The 17,754-nt window shown below is 40.9% G+C and overlaps 1 protein-coding gene across 3 annotated transcripts in view; it reads left to right on the forward strand.

Annotated features, from left to right (window-relative positions):
* Positions 1–17,754, forward strand: part of DENND1B (DENN domain containing 1B) — a 213,437-nt gene that overhangs the window by 32,840 nt on the left and 162,843 nt on the right. The window lies entirely within an intron of this gene.

The following is a 17,754-nucleotide window of genomic DNA, read 5'->3' on the forward strand; positions in this document are numbered from 1 at the left end:
ATTACATTCGTTTTTATGTCGTCCAAATCTTTTCAACTTGTGTCAGCTTACAAATATAATTAATTAAAATAGGATATAAAAAAGCAAAAATACAATGAGCAATCGAACAAATATATTACTTGTCCCCTAGATATCACAAGTCAAATGGCTTCTAGAAAAATTTGGTTGCCAGTTTCTTGTGGAAAATGGTCAGGTAGGTCATCCCTGTAACCTGCAGGGATGATGAAAAGAATGATGTTTGAGAGGTCCAATTGTTAGCTCAGTAGATGAGAGGGGGATCCTTTTCTCTAAATCCTTCATTTTGTAGCCAGGCTGAAAGCATGGCATGTTCAATTTCATCTTTGCGCTTTCTGTGCAATGAACTTTCACCCGATTAAGGTTTTCATTTTATGGCATAACTAATGGCATTGCAGCGAAAAAGACTTTCCTTTTATGTTCCCAGGGAGCTGAAAATAGCTTTCTATCTGTGGAAATGGGCAAAAGAGATTCACGGTCCAAGGTGGAAAAATGATAACTCAGATTTTTTTTTTTTCAACAGCAAAAATGCTACCAAGTAACCATATTTCAGAAGTTAGCATTTCTGGTCAAATTAGAAAAGTTAAATAACATCAACCTTTCATGGTTTTTGGTAGGGAAAATTACTTGACTGTACACACACTTTAGATCAGATAGCCTATATAAAGTGATTTCAGTGATATTTTAAAAAAATGTTATGAGGGAGAAGAGGTAAATTCTTGTGTCCCTAGTAGCAGTCCCCTTGAAAATTTCTACAAACTAGCTCTCAGATTTTTTTAAAAAAACCTCCATTGATACCAACAGTTTTTAAAATAGTTTTAAAAGTATAAGCATAGGGCGGGAGGGTGTGTGAGGGAATGTATGAAAGATGCTGCTCAGAAAGGCTGTGAGGGGGTACATAAGTGCCATATGGCTCAGCGAAAGTATGAGGGAGTATGTGAAAGGTGCTGTTTGGGTTAAATAGATTGGCTGTGTGAATTAGAAATGTTGCAAGAGTCTACGTGAGAAGTGGGAAGTGCTGTGCGAGTTGGGGATGGTGCAAGGAATTGCGGTCATGAATGGGTGCACAAAAGTCAGTACAAGTGCAGAGAGGCTATAGGAGGGGCATGGATGGGAAAAACATATGACTTATGACTTTCCTTGCCCGCTTCCCCATTGACTTTCTGGGGAAGCCAGCAGAGAAGGCTCTAAATGGCGATCATATGATTGTGCTGTGCTTGGTAACAGGTTGCAAATGCAAACAGGTTGCCAAACACCCAGTTCACAATCACACCACCGATATTCGAACAAATGATTATCGGTAGAAGTCTACCTACATTCCACTTATCATACTATAAATCTTTTAATTAAAAGGTGAGCTTCTTTGTTGTCTTTCAAACGAAATAGTTTTCTCATTTTTTTGCTCTCTATTTCTTGAGCAATGTAATCAGAATAATTAACTTTTTTACTCAAGTAAGAATAGTTGATCATATATGTATACTTTTTTTGGCCAGATAATTCTTTTAATAGACTTCAGATTAAGTTATAAGAATAAAAATTCTGTTTGTTCTCCCATGAGCTGTTCAGAGCATCCAGAAGTGGGAGGTGCTTCAGTCTCTTCTGGAAAGGCTGGGCTTAAAACTCTGGGATGCTCCTCCTCCTCCACGGGACACCTCCCCAGCGTCCCCCAGTTTTAGCTCAGCCTTCATGGTAAGAGGTTGTGCACTCCCTGACTGGAACGGTTTTCTGATTCAGGTTTGCTCTTGGGTTGTTTTGGCTTGTAATAATCTTCCCCATTTAATTTGGCTTTTTTCAGGCTTGTGCCTCTATTAGGTTGCCTCGATCAGTTTAAAAACAGTTTCTTTGTAACTAGTGGAGCCTGCCACTCCACGGGCAGCCTGAGGCAATAGCCTCAGGCAATTACCTTATCTAACTTTCTAATCGTCTTCTCTGCGATCGTAACAGAGCGCTTGCAGCTGCGGCTCACTTCGCCTTGCCGTTTCGTCTGACAGGAGCAGTTAACTTGCAAGTTAGAGCCTCAGCAGCAGCGGCTCGTTAGACTTCTCAGACATTAGCAGCGGAGATTCTGGCTTCCCGCCTTTTTCAATGGCTGGCTCAAGTTCGCACCTAAATATCACAGGCACCATTTCCCGCTGGTTTCCCTTTTTGGGGACCGGGGCAGTACCTTCCCACTTCGTTCTCCCTGGGTTTAGCTCTCCCTTGTCTGGCTGACGTTGGATAAGCAGGCTAGTCATTAAACAGGAATTTCCTTGCAATTGCCTTTGGATCATTTCTTTGGAGTGAAGCCGCAAGTGCCATTTTAAACAGCGGGACGTTTTGTTTTGATAGGAAAGAATCCACCTCAGATCCTGTATAGCTGGTTTCCCTTGTTGGGGACCAGGGATCCAGAAAGTTCTCGCTTGGAGCGCTTGGGGGTTTCCCTTGTTGGGGATCCTTAGATACTGTTTACCATATGCACAGTTTTACATATAAATATAGGCATATGTATATTTATATGGGCGTGTGTATATGTATGTATGTGTGTGTGTGTATGTATGTGTGTGTGTGTGTGTGTGTGTGTGTATATATATATATATTTGTATATATATATATGTATGTATATATGTATATATATATATATATATATATTACTGTTGAAGGCAAAGAATACCGCTAAACTAGGCACATCAAACCCTCATCCATTGTCAACAGGGTCTCAGGACGAATCCGAGGATCTAATATTCTCACAACTGGCTAATGAGGCAGAAACTATTCCTGTCCCTGGTATGTTTGCTGAATTAGTACAAAATCAATGGGCATCAGCAGCATCATACCCAGTCCCAACAGGGTACGATAAACGATATTATAATTTGGCACCAGAGTTTTCAAATTTTCTCAAAACGCTGGAGGTGGATGAGCCCATTGTGGCACTGGCCTCTTCTTCAACCTTTCCCAACGAGGCCGAGGAGCCCTGAGACCGGAAGAAAAGAGAGCAGAGTTGGCACTCCGTAGGGCGCACGTTTCTGACGCCTGGGCCATTAGGGCAGCTACAGCGGCGTCCTTTTTTACACGGTCCTCCTTACGATGGCTCTTCCACTTGAGGGATATATTGCCGGCGTCAAATGTCAGAGCCCACCAGGACATAGCTAAAATTATTTCAGCAGCAGAATTCTCCGCCGACGCCACATTTAATGCAGTTAAATTCTCGTCTAGGGCCATAGCATCTCACGTATCAGCACGGAGACTGCTATGGCTCAGGCATTGGCAGGTGGATACCAAGCATAAATGCAAGTTGGCATCAGCCCCAATATCGGGGGATAAATTATTTGGCAGTGTCTTGGAGCCCCTCCTTATAGAGAATAGAAACAAGAAAAAAGTGCTTCCCCCTTTTTTTCAGAGGTCTGAAAACAGAACCCCCAGTCGTTTTGAAGGGGTTCCTTTTGGCCCTACTATCAAGGCCCATACGTTCCCAGATCTCAGAGAACATCAAGCTACAGGCCCAGTTTTAGACAGGATAGGTCTGAATCTTCTGATAGAGGTCAGCGGGGAGGCCAAAACAGAAGAAACCCCAGAGGCACCGGAGGCCAATTTTTTCATCGCCCCAAGTGAGTCCTTGACAGCAGTTCCCATTGGAGGGTGGCTAAAATTGTTTGCTGATCAATGGGACAGCTCCACCTTTGATGCGTGGGTCAAGGACACTATTAGGTTTGGTTTGGCACTAGAGTTTCAATCCTCCCCCCTGAACTTTTTCATTAGGAGCCATAGGTCCACGGACCCCATTAAGAGGGCGTTGATGCAGGAGGCTATCAATCATCTTCTAGATATTCGGGCCGTTAGAGAGGTCCCATCTGAACAGCGGGGTCAAGGCTGTTACTCTCTATTGTTTGTGGTCCCAAAGAGTTAGGGGGGCTGGAGGGCAATTCTGGACTTCAAACGTCTGAACAGATCATTGGTTTATCGAAAATTCAAGATGACTAATCTCCAGTCCATTCTGCTCAGCATCAGAGAGAACGATGTCCTGACCTCTATAGATCTCACAGAGGCTTATCTACATATACCAATTAGACCTGCTCACTACAAATATCTTATATTTTGCTATTGTGATCGGCACTACGAATATATCGCCCTACCATTCGGTCTGGCTTCGCCCCTAGGACTTTTACCAAGGTCCTAGCGGCTTTGGCTGCCTCACTCAGGATCAAATCTATTCGCTTACAATGTTATCTGGATGATATTTTAATTTTGTCATCTTCCAGACATCAAGCAAAATTGGATACCAAGATTACTCTGGAGACCCTTCAGGGTCATGGCTTTTCCATAAATAGGAATAAAAGCCATTTGATCCCCTCAGCTAGGTTAGTTCATTTAGGGGCAGTGATAGATACCGTGGAGGGCAAGGTCTTTCTCTCTCAGGACAGGTTAAACAGTATCCAGTCTTTGGCCAGAGAGATCAGAGCCTTAAAGAGGGTTTCCCTGGCAGTGCTGTCTCAACTGTTAGGGAAACTGATTTCTTGTATTTCCATTGTGCCTTGGGATTGATTCCATTCTAGAGAGCTGCAATGGTTCCTGCTACCTTTCCAGCGATCCGGAAGAGCCACTTCCAACGTCCGGATAAAGGTACCACACAATGTTCTCCGATCGCTCCACTGGTGGTCGGAAAAAATGATAAACAAGGGGTGTCCTTTCAAGGAACCTTACAGGGCAACGATCACAACCCATGCCAGCCTGGTAGGATGGGGAGCTCACTTCCAATCCCACACTGCGCAGGGAATTTGGACTATTTCCGAACAATCACAAAGCATCAACCTGTTGGAGCTGCGAGCAGTTCACCTGGTCTTACGCAGTTTTCTACCCCTTTTCCAATCACGCCACGTTCTGGTCTTGACAGACAATATCACAACCAAGGCCCACGTAAACAGACCGGAGGGTATCCATTCCAAACTTCTGACACTGGAGACGGCCAAGTTGTTCAAGTGGGCCGAGGCCAATCTGTTTTCGCTCAAGGCAAAACACATAGCAGGGGCCTTAAACACACAAGCGGACTGGCTCAGCAGGGCCACGATAGATCAGGCAGAGTGGCGCCTACACCCGTCTGTCTTCCAGGAAGCAGTGCGGAGGTTTGGGCAACCGGTGATCGATCTATTTGCCTCTCCTCTCAACTCCCAATTGCCCCAGTATATTTCAAGGTACCCAACTCAGGGGGCGGAGGCCGTCAACGCTCTGCAATGTCAGTGGCCTCCCGGACTTCTATATGTGTTTCCTCCACTCCTGGTACTACCCAGGTTGATCTAGAAGTTATTGGAGGAACGAGCGGAATTGATATTGGTCTCCCCTTACTGGCCCAGGTGAATGTGGTTCACAGACTTACAGGACCTGTCGAGAGAACAACCTTGGAAAATTCCACCGTTGAAGGTTTCCCTCTCCCAAGGGCCGATACCTCACCCAAACCCACAATGGCTCAGTCTAGCCGTATGGAGGCTGAGCGGAGCTGTTTAAGGGCCCAACAGATTTCAGAGGATGCTATTGCCACCATTCAAGCATCCAGACGGTCCTCAACAAATTGTATATACAAAGCCACATGGTCCACTTTCTGTCGCTGGTGCCAGGGGTCTAAGATCGACCCAACTGCCCCATCAATAGGACAATTATTGGACTTTTTACAGGAGGGGTTGACCAAGGGCCTATCTCCAAATACTTTACGCAGACAGGTGGCGGCTTTAGCCTTGGTGATAGCCTGGGGTGACCTCCGTTCCATAGTGCACCATCCACATGTCCGCAGCTTTCTTAAGGGTGCTGCAAACTTACGACCTTCACCGCTATCCCACCTGGGACCTCAACAAGGTGTTAGCCGCACTTACAACTGGCCCGTTCGAGCCTTTAAGAACCGCTAGTCTTAAATTCCTGACATATAAGGTGGCCTTCCTAATTGCAATCACATCAGCAAGGAGGATTTCCAAATTGGCAGCATTGTCAATGAGAAAGGACCTGTGCGTGTTTCATGCGGACAGAGTGATTCTCCGATTGGATCCACCTTTCACTTCTAAAGTAAATTCAGCCTTCCACAGAGTGCAGGAGTTGGTGCTTCCAAAATTTTTTCCGAAACCATCTCATAGACTGGAGCATCAATGGCATCGACTTGATGTTCGAAGGGCATTAAGCATCTATCTAGACCACATGGCGGCATTTCGAAAATCTGAGGCTCTATTCTTATCCTTCAACCCGTCCACTTTAGGACAAAAGGTGTCGTCGACAACCATCGGTAGATGGTTGAGAGCCACCATAGCTAAAAGTTACGAATTCCAGTCCATCTCAGTTCCTAAAGGCATTACAGCCCATTCAACAAGGAGTGCAGCAACATCAGCAGCATGGGCCACATGGGCTTCCATAGACGAAATTTGCAGAGCGGCAACTTGGGCTTCACCATCTCCCTTTGTCAGAAATTATAAAATTGATGTCTATGCCTCAGCAGACGCTTCATTTGGCAGAAGAGTCCTGCAGAGGGTCCACAGAGTTTAGGAGTGGATTTCGATCCAGACAGAGTCCCTCCCTAAGGACAGGCCAAGCTTTGGTATGTCCTACTTCTGGATGCTCTGAACAGCTCATGGGAGAAAGGGCATTGGTACTTACCTGATACGCCCATTCTCTGTGAGCTGTGAAGAGCATCCAGCCCTACCCATTTCTTTCCGTCTGGGGGGGGGGGTTCCGTTCCAGTCAGGGATCCAGATTAGGTGATGAGTTCCGGACTTTGGCACTCAGTCTTCGCAAAACTGGGGGATGCTGGGGAGGTGTCCTGTGGAGGAGGAGGAGCATCCCAGAGTTTTAAGCCCAGCCTTTCCAGAAGAGACTGAAGCACCTCCCACTTCTGGATGCTCTTCACAGCTCACAGAGAACGGGCGTATCAGGTAAGTACCAACGCCCTTTCTATACATAAAAATGCCTTTTCTTAGTGATTTGCATGAAAGTATGCTATTAAGAATGTACAAAACTAAGATGGATATTTACATATTGTCTTTAATCTGATTCATTTTAAATGTCATACAGCAAATATTTCCCTTTGAAATGATGTTTCTTTTTATTAAGCTTCTTGGTTTTGAACTGTTCTTTCTTTTGATTATGATGGATGCCTGGCAAATATTGCTTGCTTTCCCTTACTTTCCTGTGCTAGCATCTATTCAAGTTCTTAAAGCTTTTATCTGTTTAGAGATAGGATTCTAAGATTTCCTCCTAATCTTGGATATGTCTGATACTAATATTCAGAGCCTCTAATATGTACCTTTCATATGAAATACTTGAAATGGCAAGAACATTTTAATTTGAAGTCCAGGAATGTACAAAGCTAGAATAATTAATTATTTTCATGTATATGATTAATACTATCGTCTTCTTTTGTCTTCTTTGAAATAGAAAGTAATACAGATAATCCTTCGTTTGCAATGGCAACTGGGACTAGGATTTATATTACTAAACAATGTCATAAAGCACAATGTCATGTGACCATTTTATTTAGTGACTGAAATCCTAGCAGTCCCAGTTGCCATCATAAACCCAGGACAGTGCAGATCATTAGCTGAGACCACTAAATGAGAACCATGGGCCAAAAGACAGATCCTGTAGGTGGGTACTAGAGAGCATGGTACTTGCCAAAACATGAGCCTTGAAGTGGTATTGCTTGGTGGTGTTGGCCTTCAGCAATCTCAGCCTGTCCCCAGGCTTCTATTTTAGATCCAGCATTAACTAGAGCGCTGCCTCAATCACTGGCTGTGGGAAGCCACAAGATGGCCAGCCTCAAGCCCCAACTATGCACATGGCTCATTGCCACAGCAAACCCCATATTGACTCAAGCCCCTTACTCTTTAGCACCCGTTCATAGCTCTCGCCTGCTTGTCTGGGACTCTTGCCTCTTCCCAGGTGAAGAACACAATGAGGGTAAGTTGAAGGTGGTGGTGATGGAGTGGCAATGAGTGGTAGTTATAAATGCAGATGAGTATGAATTTTTATTATGTGATCACAGCGGGACTGTGAGAGCCGGAACTTTGAGATTTGCCCCGAAGATGCCGTGAAAATGTACGTGCAGAAAGACACTCAAAGTACCTGCACCCTGGCCAGACCCGCATTCTTCGACCTCTTTAAGGTGCAACAGGACAAACTTCCCTTCACTGTATCAACATGCCATGGACCAAGAAGCACGGCAGGGAGGAGAGCTACTGGACTCTACATAGAGCCATTAGATGGAAGTTCCCGATTCCCACTACTGCCCGTGTTTGAATGTGATGGGGTACCAAACGACCGCAGTCAGATCGCGACACCTGAGGTCATAAGTAGCATGCCTCACCTACAGCATCTGGCTCACTTTCCCACTCTAGGTCTGGAGGCTGATATCCTACTCTTGCTGGGGAATAATGCCCCACGTGCCTTTCTCTTCTCCGAATCAGTCGGTGGCCCTGTAGACGGCCCAGTGGCCATCAAATCTCCACTAGGATTGGGGATCATAGGAATTGTCAGTGTCGATCAAATGTGGACTCCAACTTAGGCAAATGCCTTAGCACCATCCAGTCCAACAGCCTTCTGATGCCCTTTAGCACCATCGAAAACAAGAATGCCGTTCCAGCCTAAGAGGCCGCCGCCGATCAGTACACCTTTGCTATGACACCCTAAACGGCCGCCAGCAACCACCAGCCATCCACTAAAACGCTCTACACGAGCATATGCCTCTGCAACACCCTTTCCAACAGCTTCCCGATGCCCTTTGACACCTTGGAAGCAAGAGTACTGTTCCAACCCTAAAAGGCCACCAGAAGTGACCAGCAGACTTTCACCTTTGCCATCAAGAGTACCTGTACACCCTAAAAGGCCGCCAGAGGTGACCAGCAGACTTGCACCAAGAGGCCGATCTTGAAGATTGAACCTCAAGTTTTGCATGCTTTGCTTTGTTTGATGCATTATTAATGTTTACTGTTTTTCTCTTAGTTATACAGCTTACTGTTTATCTTAGTTATATAGTTATATGCTATTCAGTTAGTATTACTGTTTATGGCTTATCTTAGTTTATAGTTAATTTTTTTTCTCTTCCTTTAATAGTGTAATGTACAATTCCAGGCGGGGAGTGTGCTGTCTCAGCCAGTCTATGGGAACTGGATAGTTACTTAGGAATTATGAGCTGTCCCCTTAAGGTAATGCATCATGGTAAATGTAATTAAAGGTATCTTGGGAAATGTAGCTCATGTCACGTGACCATATCTATAATCCTGATTGGTCACTGGATTGACCCTTGGTGGGTTGGGGGAGGTTTCCCTCATTCTTTGTCTGAACTCTCTTACTCATGGCACCTTCTTTCTATCGCTACGAGATGGGTTAGGAGATAAACATCTTTTACTACAAGGCAGATATACAAAGGATTGGTCATAAAAGAAGAACTTCATCACAAACGTGAGTTATGAGGATACCTGATGAACCAATAAATGTTCTTTGTTATGGATGTCTTGTTGAGTTATCTCTCTGCATCTGTACAGTTTATAAATCCACCTCTGTACAAGATACAGAAAACAAGGTTTTTCTGAAGTAGTAAGGCCTGCAGGCAGGGAGGAACAGAGGCAGGAGGAACATGAGGGACAGAGCTGAGGTAAGGAGCTAGGACTACCCCTCCTGATCTAAGGGCTTGGTGAATAGAGAGGAGGCGTGATCAACATAGACAGAGCAGTCTATGCGCGGGGAGAGTGCCCTGCCTATCTTCTCAAGGCACACCGGGGGAACGAGACTTAAGGAGATGCTGTGGGGAGGGGCATTTGTTAGGAACAAATACTTGAGTTTCTTTTTTTTTTTTAATAAAGTTTTATTGAGTTTTAACAAAACAAATAAAACATCTTACTTGAGTATAGCATGGTTCTAGGTTATCACATTTCCATACAGACACAATTTCATATGCATATTCATCTTATGTATTCAACTTCATATCTTATTACTCTTTTTCCAACTTCTCACTATTTCTCCCTTTACTTCTCTTAATTTTCTTTTATGGTTATCTCATTTTCTTCTTATTCAATTGTATTTCTTTTACCTAAATTTCTATATCTTTTTATTCATTGTACTTATACTTTTGTCTGTCTTGTTTACAATTTCATATGTTCTCTTCCAACATTCTTAAGAAGCAAAATTCCCCCTATGATTGCCAATCGAAGTGCAACACCTTTCAATCTTATTGTTATTATCATATGAAATCTCATTAAACATTGAATTTGTGCATTCTAAAATTATAACATTCAAATTTCTAATATCTATTTTATATCATGTAGATCTCATCATTCAGACTGTGCTTGGTACTTCCCCTTGAAAATGTAAAAAGAAAAATTCTAAAAACAGCGAAAACAATATATATATTTTCCCACGTCATTGTAGTTGTTCTTTTAAAGTTGTAGCAACGTTTCAGCAGAATCTCATCTGCCATCATCAGGCTTCTGTATTGTGTCCGTCTGTGGGTCAGACTTGTCTATATTATTATTATATATATAATATCAGACATGATATTCTTCCGATTAAAATTGGAATTCCGATTTTTTGGGAATCGCCCCCCTTCCCCCTTCTTCTCCTCCTTCCCCTCCCCTCGGAGGCCCGAGTCAGGAGTTGCTACCGCTGGCGCGGCTGCGTGGCTCCAGTCCCGCGTTGCCTCAGGAAGGAAAGGCAAAAAGGAAGAGCGCGGCGGCGCTTCAACGGCAGCAGCGGCTCCTGGTTTTGCCTTTCCTTCCCGAGGCAACGCGGGACTGGAGCCGCACGGAGCTGCGCGCCGGCTGCAGTCAATATATATATACATTAGTAAGCAAAATAGTTATTCAAAATCATTCTAGTACTGGTATGAACCTTGTAAATCTTTCACGTTTCTTTTCAATATCTATCAATCTTTGAGAACAATTGAAATGTTTCCCTCCCTTTCTTATTATTACTTAACTGTTAAGCATACCGTTGGATAGTCATACAGTTTTATCTTATAAATTATTTACTATTAATAAGCAAAATAATTATTCCAATTCATTCTAATAACTGGTATAAATTTCCTTATAAATCTTTCACATTTCTTTTCAATATTTTATCAATCTTTAGAAACAATTGTAATGTTTCCCTCTCTTCTTTATTATTGCATTAATTATAAATAAACATACCATTACATAACAATAGTTTTATCTCATAGATTACTTACTTATTTCATTTCTAACTCATTACAGTATTCTACTGTCACAACACTATCTTTTGTACCTTTGCAGAATCCTCACTTTTAACTTAATTTAACCGTTGTCTCTGTGTTTTCTAGCTGAGCTTTAATCCTAGTACATTTCCCCTTTTTCTTTATTTCCTGTTTTTGTCCCTCATAAGTTCTTTCCCTTTCTATCTTTCCGCCCTTTTTCTCATCCCTTTTTTATACCCTTCTCTCTCTAATTGTCAGCCTTCAAGATCTTCTGCTACTGCTTTGCATGCTTTGCATCTTTTGGCTGCCATAAAGTAACGGGGGGAGGAGGGGGGAATTGTCTGGGAAGAGAGCTGGAGGTGTTACATTCTTGTATTGTATATATGGAGAATGGGGGGAGTATAAATTCCTGCTTTAGGTTTCTATTTCTCGCTTGGCTTTCTTTTCTCTGCGCAACTGCAAATCTTTATCAAAATATGCCAAGGTCAACGGACAGAGGCTTCATCACCACCTGAAGATGTCCACATGATCATATCCAGAACTTTTAATTGGAAGAATCTTTTGAACTTTGGGGGGTGGGAACAATTCCATCACTTTGTATATGTGATCTGCGCGCCTAATTTCTCAGATTCAGAATTTTACCTGAAGCTACCACTTCAATTTTCAGTAAAAGATTTCTTTCCTCTAATCTATGGAGTCTAAGTATTTCTTTCTTGGATTTTGAATGGAGCACAGACTGACACTAATTTTCCCTTCTGTAGTTTTCTTTTCTGCTTCTCCGTGCTGATATACTTCTTTTTCAGACTATTTTTCTTTTTGGCTGTTCCCTTTGATCTCAAACTTTTAACTCCTTTCCCCCCTTTTCCCCTTATTACCATACTTTGCATTATTTGATCATTGAAAATGGCTTCTTCTTTGTCCCGCCCTTCTTCTTGCTCTTGAAGCTTTTCCTTTTGCTTTTCATAGTTCAGGATCTCCATTTCAAAAAATTCAAATACGAAGCCAAAGGATCTTCCTCCCCTTTCTGCATCTTCTTTCTGTTTTTTAAGACTCATCTTCAATTCCTCCAGGAGTGATGGCATTTTAAACACTTTTGAACAACCACCCAATTGACTTGTAAGTAAAAACAGAAAAAGAAGGAAAAAAACCAATGCCAAAAACTTTTTTTTTAAATCACCAAATGATCCCAGACTGTTCCTTCTTGTTTCTTTCCTTTACTTTTCCTTTCCGTGGGTTACTGTATCTTTTAATAAGATTTCAGTTACAATGTATCCTTGGGAGTCTTTTCAAAGTTTCACTATTAATCCTCTTTATTTTTCCAGGTGGCACTCCATTTTTCGATTATTCCAAGTCCCACCCTTTTGCCTCCACTCGTCTCCTTTTTAGGGCTTTAAAATGACCAAGAAAAAATCTTTATTCTCCTTTTGACACTTAGATTTCAGCTTAAGGTTGCCTATTAGTGTCAAAGTAGATTAATATAAATTTCTTTCCATACCATTTGTAATTGTCAATATTCCAATATGTGAACTGGCCAAGAGTCCTTGCATTCCTGTGGGTGTCCTGGACTAAATTACCTGGATCTTTTGTTCCTTGAACTTCTTGATTTGCCCTTAATTTGCCAAATACCTCTGGATTTATTGCCGAGCAGCCTTGGTGAAGATAGCACTGGGCTGGACTAAAGAAGAAGCTGCTTGAGGTTTGTGTCAGGTTTTGTTATCATTCTGCTTGAGACTTGCCAGAAACATGGGAGCCTTTGTTCAACTTTGAAGAGGCGGTTTGAACTGCCAGCTGTTTGTGCGATTCTTTGTACCGTGCCCTGGGTCATCACAGCCTTGTCCAACTCTAGGCATAGTGCTCATCTCCGTTTCTTGGTTGAGGGAACAGCATTGTCTGAAGACAATGTCTGTGTCATACGACCAGTGTGGCTATATGCCCAAAGTGCACAGAACACTTCCCATCGAAATGGTACCTATTAATCTACTTGCATTTGCATGCTTTCAAACTGCTAGGTGGGCAGGGACTGGGGCAAGTAACAGGAGACCACCTTGTTGCATGGAGCTCGGTCTCGAACCTGGGCTGTCAGCTCTAGCTGATAAGGTTGGTGTTTTTAACCACTGAACCTTTGTACCCCCCTCAAATTATATGAGAAAACACTAAATAGAAAATACATACTTTATAATTATTCCCATTTTCTTGCTTATGAGAAAATGCATGGTATCTTTTAAAACTATTAATGGCAAAAGGCATAGGGATTATGAAATCTATGCTTGTTGTCAGATTATTTTGTGCAAATGATTCCCTAATCTGTGTGTCACACCATTTGCATAACACTGACTCTTCCTGACCAATGCCATGCCTCTATTCCCTTGCACACAACCTCTAAGCCTTCATGGCCCATACATCACCTCCCATGCCCTGCTTGTTGCACACCCTCCCTGACCTGCACAGCATCTCTGACCCACCATCCCGAACCCTCCCTCACATCCCCATGCAGCCTCTCGCTCCCTCCCCCACCTAGCATCAGCCACTTTCCTGTCAGCCACTTACTGCCTGACTTCTTTCTAACTTTAGATGTCGGAAACAGGCAATGAATTTCCACACCATATGATTATGGGTTCAGTTAACAGTGACAGTTGGGATTTCAGAGATTGCTGCTGCCAACGTGATGTGGTCGCAGCTGTATCACTTAATAAGTCCCAATTTCTATCGTAAATTGAGGACTACTTGTATGCTGTTCAGAGGGATTTAATGTCTTACACTACGTAAAATACTTGACAGAAAGTCTACCTATTCTTCCTCTCTGCCTAATTATTGTATACATATTTCATATGTATTTGTAATGTGTATTACAAAGACAATGACGTCAACACTCAAGGTTGGGGGCTTTGTGACTTTGAGTCTAAACTGCTCTGCATTCCAACGCAGCATCAATTCTAGGAATGTGAGAAGAGATGACATTGTATAAAAATAAATGAAAATGTAGCAGAACCAGCCTTGCAGATGCATTTCATTATTATTAATATACACTTTATTTTTCTAAATTAAGATAGGCATATATACATCTTTTGTATATGTTTGTTTTAACTTACATTTCCATTATCGTAGTAGTTTTAGTATGTCAACCTCAAGCAATATAAAATAGGATACTTTGAATGATGAATTAAGTAAGATTCAAATATCTGATAAGGAAAGCAAATTTAGATAATATTGGATTTATAATGTTTTGGGATGCGGTTTCTAATAAAAATATGTTTTTTGAAATGTCTCTTGAATTGATTTATAATATCTTTGAACAATGAATGCCTTTTCCTCTTGTTGGTCACTGTTGAAGTAAACCACACACAATTTTGTATCCTTTGTCTCCTGCTCAATATTGGTATTTAAGATGGTAAATATAAAATGTAAAGTACTTTATATCCAGTTCTGTAGTTTATATGTAAGTTTAAATATGGAAGATAAGCATATCATATATATTACAATAACAGAAAAGTCACTTCTGTGTCTTCAAAAGGGATTAGGTTAGGTATGATAATAGTCTTCAATCCATTTTCTTTCTTATGTGAGAACAACAGATTTCTATGCAGATGAGAGGAACATTTTTTTTCCAACTGGTGCCAATATCTTATGATTTTTGATAGTCTTTTTCAGAGTGCATCTATTATTGGATGGTCTGATTAGATGCCATGTGTTGTATATTGGAGTCCCGCATGAAGAGGGTTCTGAATGCTAGTGGTTCACAGTTTATGCAAAACTGGTTTCAATATATTCTATTCAACAGAAGAAAAAATATGAAATACTGCTTAACTTCAAAATTAATCATTAAAATAAAAAATAAACAAATAGAAAATTGTTATAGTTTTTTAAAACTATAGCCTTATATACTCTGAAAATTTCTTTGTCCTTTTATTTGAAAAAAATAAAATAAATCAAGAGTTGACAGCACTTATAAAAAAAAAATCTCGTTGCAAATTAGGTGTAGATGTCTCCTGCTAGTGTTACATAATTTTCTCAGCTCCCATCTATGAAAAAAAATCCATAATTCTTGAAGCTTTGATATCTAGTAGATTACAACTACCAGAAATAAGTCAAGAAAAACATAAACATTACCAATACACAATAATGTATCCAGTAAAAATAATTTAAATTGTGTTTCGTTTTTTTTATAAATTTGTGGAGTGCTATTGTTTTTGAACAAAATTTATATAGTTCTTAAGGAAACTAAATCATTTGTCTATTAAAAGTTATCCTGGAAGATGGGTCTGAAACATTACCATGCATAATTAATTATGATTGAATAATATCTGGTGAATGGGGTTGCAGAAATTTGGTGCGATCTTTTAGTCATTTCTTAGTGCTTTGGGGATTAGTCTGCAGTTGCTACAGGGTTAACTTTCCATGAGGATAGTTTCAATTTACAAATAGTCCTCACTGTCCAACTACTTGTTCAATGACTGTTTGAAGTTGCAATGACACTAAGTGAGACATACTTATGACTGTTCCTTGAATTTCTGGCTGTTGCAGTGCCCCTGCAGTCACATGATTGTGATCTGGTTACTTAGCAACAAGCTTGCACTTATGATAATTTGCAGTATCCTCTGGTCATATAGTTGCCATTTGCAACCTTACCTGTTAGCTTCCTACAAGGAAAGTCAATGGGGAAGCTGACAGGGAAGGCTACAATCAGTGGTGGGATTCAATTTTTTTTACAACCGATTCTGTGGGCGTGGCTTGCTAGGCGTGGCTTGGTGGACATGGCAGGGGAAGGATACTGTAAAATCTCCATTTCCACCCCACTCCAGGGGAAGGATACTGTAAAATCTTCATTCCCTCTCCACTCCTGGGGGAAGGTTATTGCAAAACCCCATTCCCTCCCCATCCCACTAACCTGCTTTGCAGCTCCGTTCTCCTGTGCAGGGCAACAAAAGAAGACCCAGCCGATCAGCTGGGACTCGGGAGACAGAGAATAGATGTGGGCGGGGCCAGTCAGGGGTGGTATTTGCCAGTTCTCTGAACTACTCAAAAATTCTGCTACCAGTGCTCCGAACTACTCAAAATTTCCGCTACTGGTTCTCCAGAACTGGTCAGAACCTGCTGAATACCACCTCCGGCTACAATGTAATTCCTCCCCCCCCTCCCAGCCTTCCTGCATGCCACACTTTCTTTGACCATCCTTTGCCCTCTTCCTTTTCCTCCTTCTCATGGATGCACCAGTGCCTTCCTTGCAGCAGTTGGCATATGTGAAGTTAGATTCAACATAATTTGAAGAAAGATGTGGTTCTGTAATGTTCAGTAAGAAAACTGCGTATTGAAAGGGCAAACAACTTTTAAGATTTGTTTCAAAGTATTATTAGTTTCTGGAACTGATGGGCTCTAAAAGATTGCCACCAAATAGAAAATAATAATCTGACTTGGTAATTACATTTCCAACAATTTTTAGAATTGTTTTATTTTAACAATCAGAACTGGATTATGATACCAACAGTGGAACATCCTATATCAATTTTCTCTAAGTGTAATATGTGGAAGAAATTAAATATCATTTTCCATTGAAATTCTCTATTGTTGCTTATCTATACTACATTCAAATAATAGCTTATATAACAAATGTGCTCTGACATGAATATGTAACATGCTTGTAATACTTGTAAAGTTCTGTGGCCTTTCTGTTCCTTCAAATAGTATGGAATAAAATAATGTAAATTTTTTCTTCCCACTTGATTTATAATAAAATAATTTTCTTACTAAATATTTATTAAAAGTTAAATGCACTGTAAGTTTGTAGATAGAATTATTATGGGGACTGCTATAATCTAAAGAGTCTAGCTGTCTTTTATATCTAATTGAATGTACTTACATTTCAGATGTATATAAAAATGACAGGATGTAGTAGTAAATATATAAAAATAAATAAGGTACAATCACAATTTCTTTGTATGCTACAATGTCACATAATAATGCCTCTTACCACACAGTGCTCCTGCACATTTAATTGGCTGCAGTATCTTGAAATACAATGAAGTAATGCAGGAATAAAAGAAATCCAGAAGGGGGAATGCTGAGAGGTGAATCTGACTTTGAAAATCTTAGAATGTGTAATATTGAACATTGGTTAGGCATAATTCATAAATTACTAGTAAAATATGAGCCAAAATCCAAACAATCATGCGACACATACAGTGGTTAAATGGATGCAGCATTTAAATTTACTTACAGATGGAGTTTCAGTGGTAGAAGCAGGAACAAAAGCAAATATATGCATGCATGAATCAGTGCCATGATGCAACTATTGATATGTTTGTTTGTTTTCTTCAGTCTTATTCTCTGAAAATCCCAAATGTTGCAAAAGTTAGAAGACAGGGAAAAAAATCCAGATGGTCATTTAAGAGAATAAAATAGTAATTTCAGCATTAGGAAGCAATACATTTCCCCCTAATTCTAACTGTCTTTACTAAATTAAACAGTTGGGTAAATAATTTAAATAACATTGAAAAACTGTACAGTTAAAAAGCATTGAGTAAAATAAGTATAGAATAGCCTACTGATCTGTTAACAAGTATGCAAATATAATTCTAATATGATGTTTTAGA

Source organism: Notechis scutatus, chromosome 3, assembly GCF_049901735.1.
Source record: "Notechis scutatus isolate UNSWTSFEM ecotype Mainland chromosome 3, rNotScu1.2, whole genome shotgun sequence".
Classification (NCBI taxonomy): Eukaryota; Metazoa; Chordata; class Lepidosauria; order Squamata; family Elapidae; genus Notechis; species Notechis scutatus.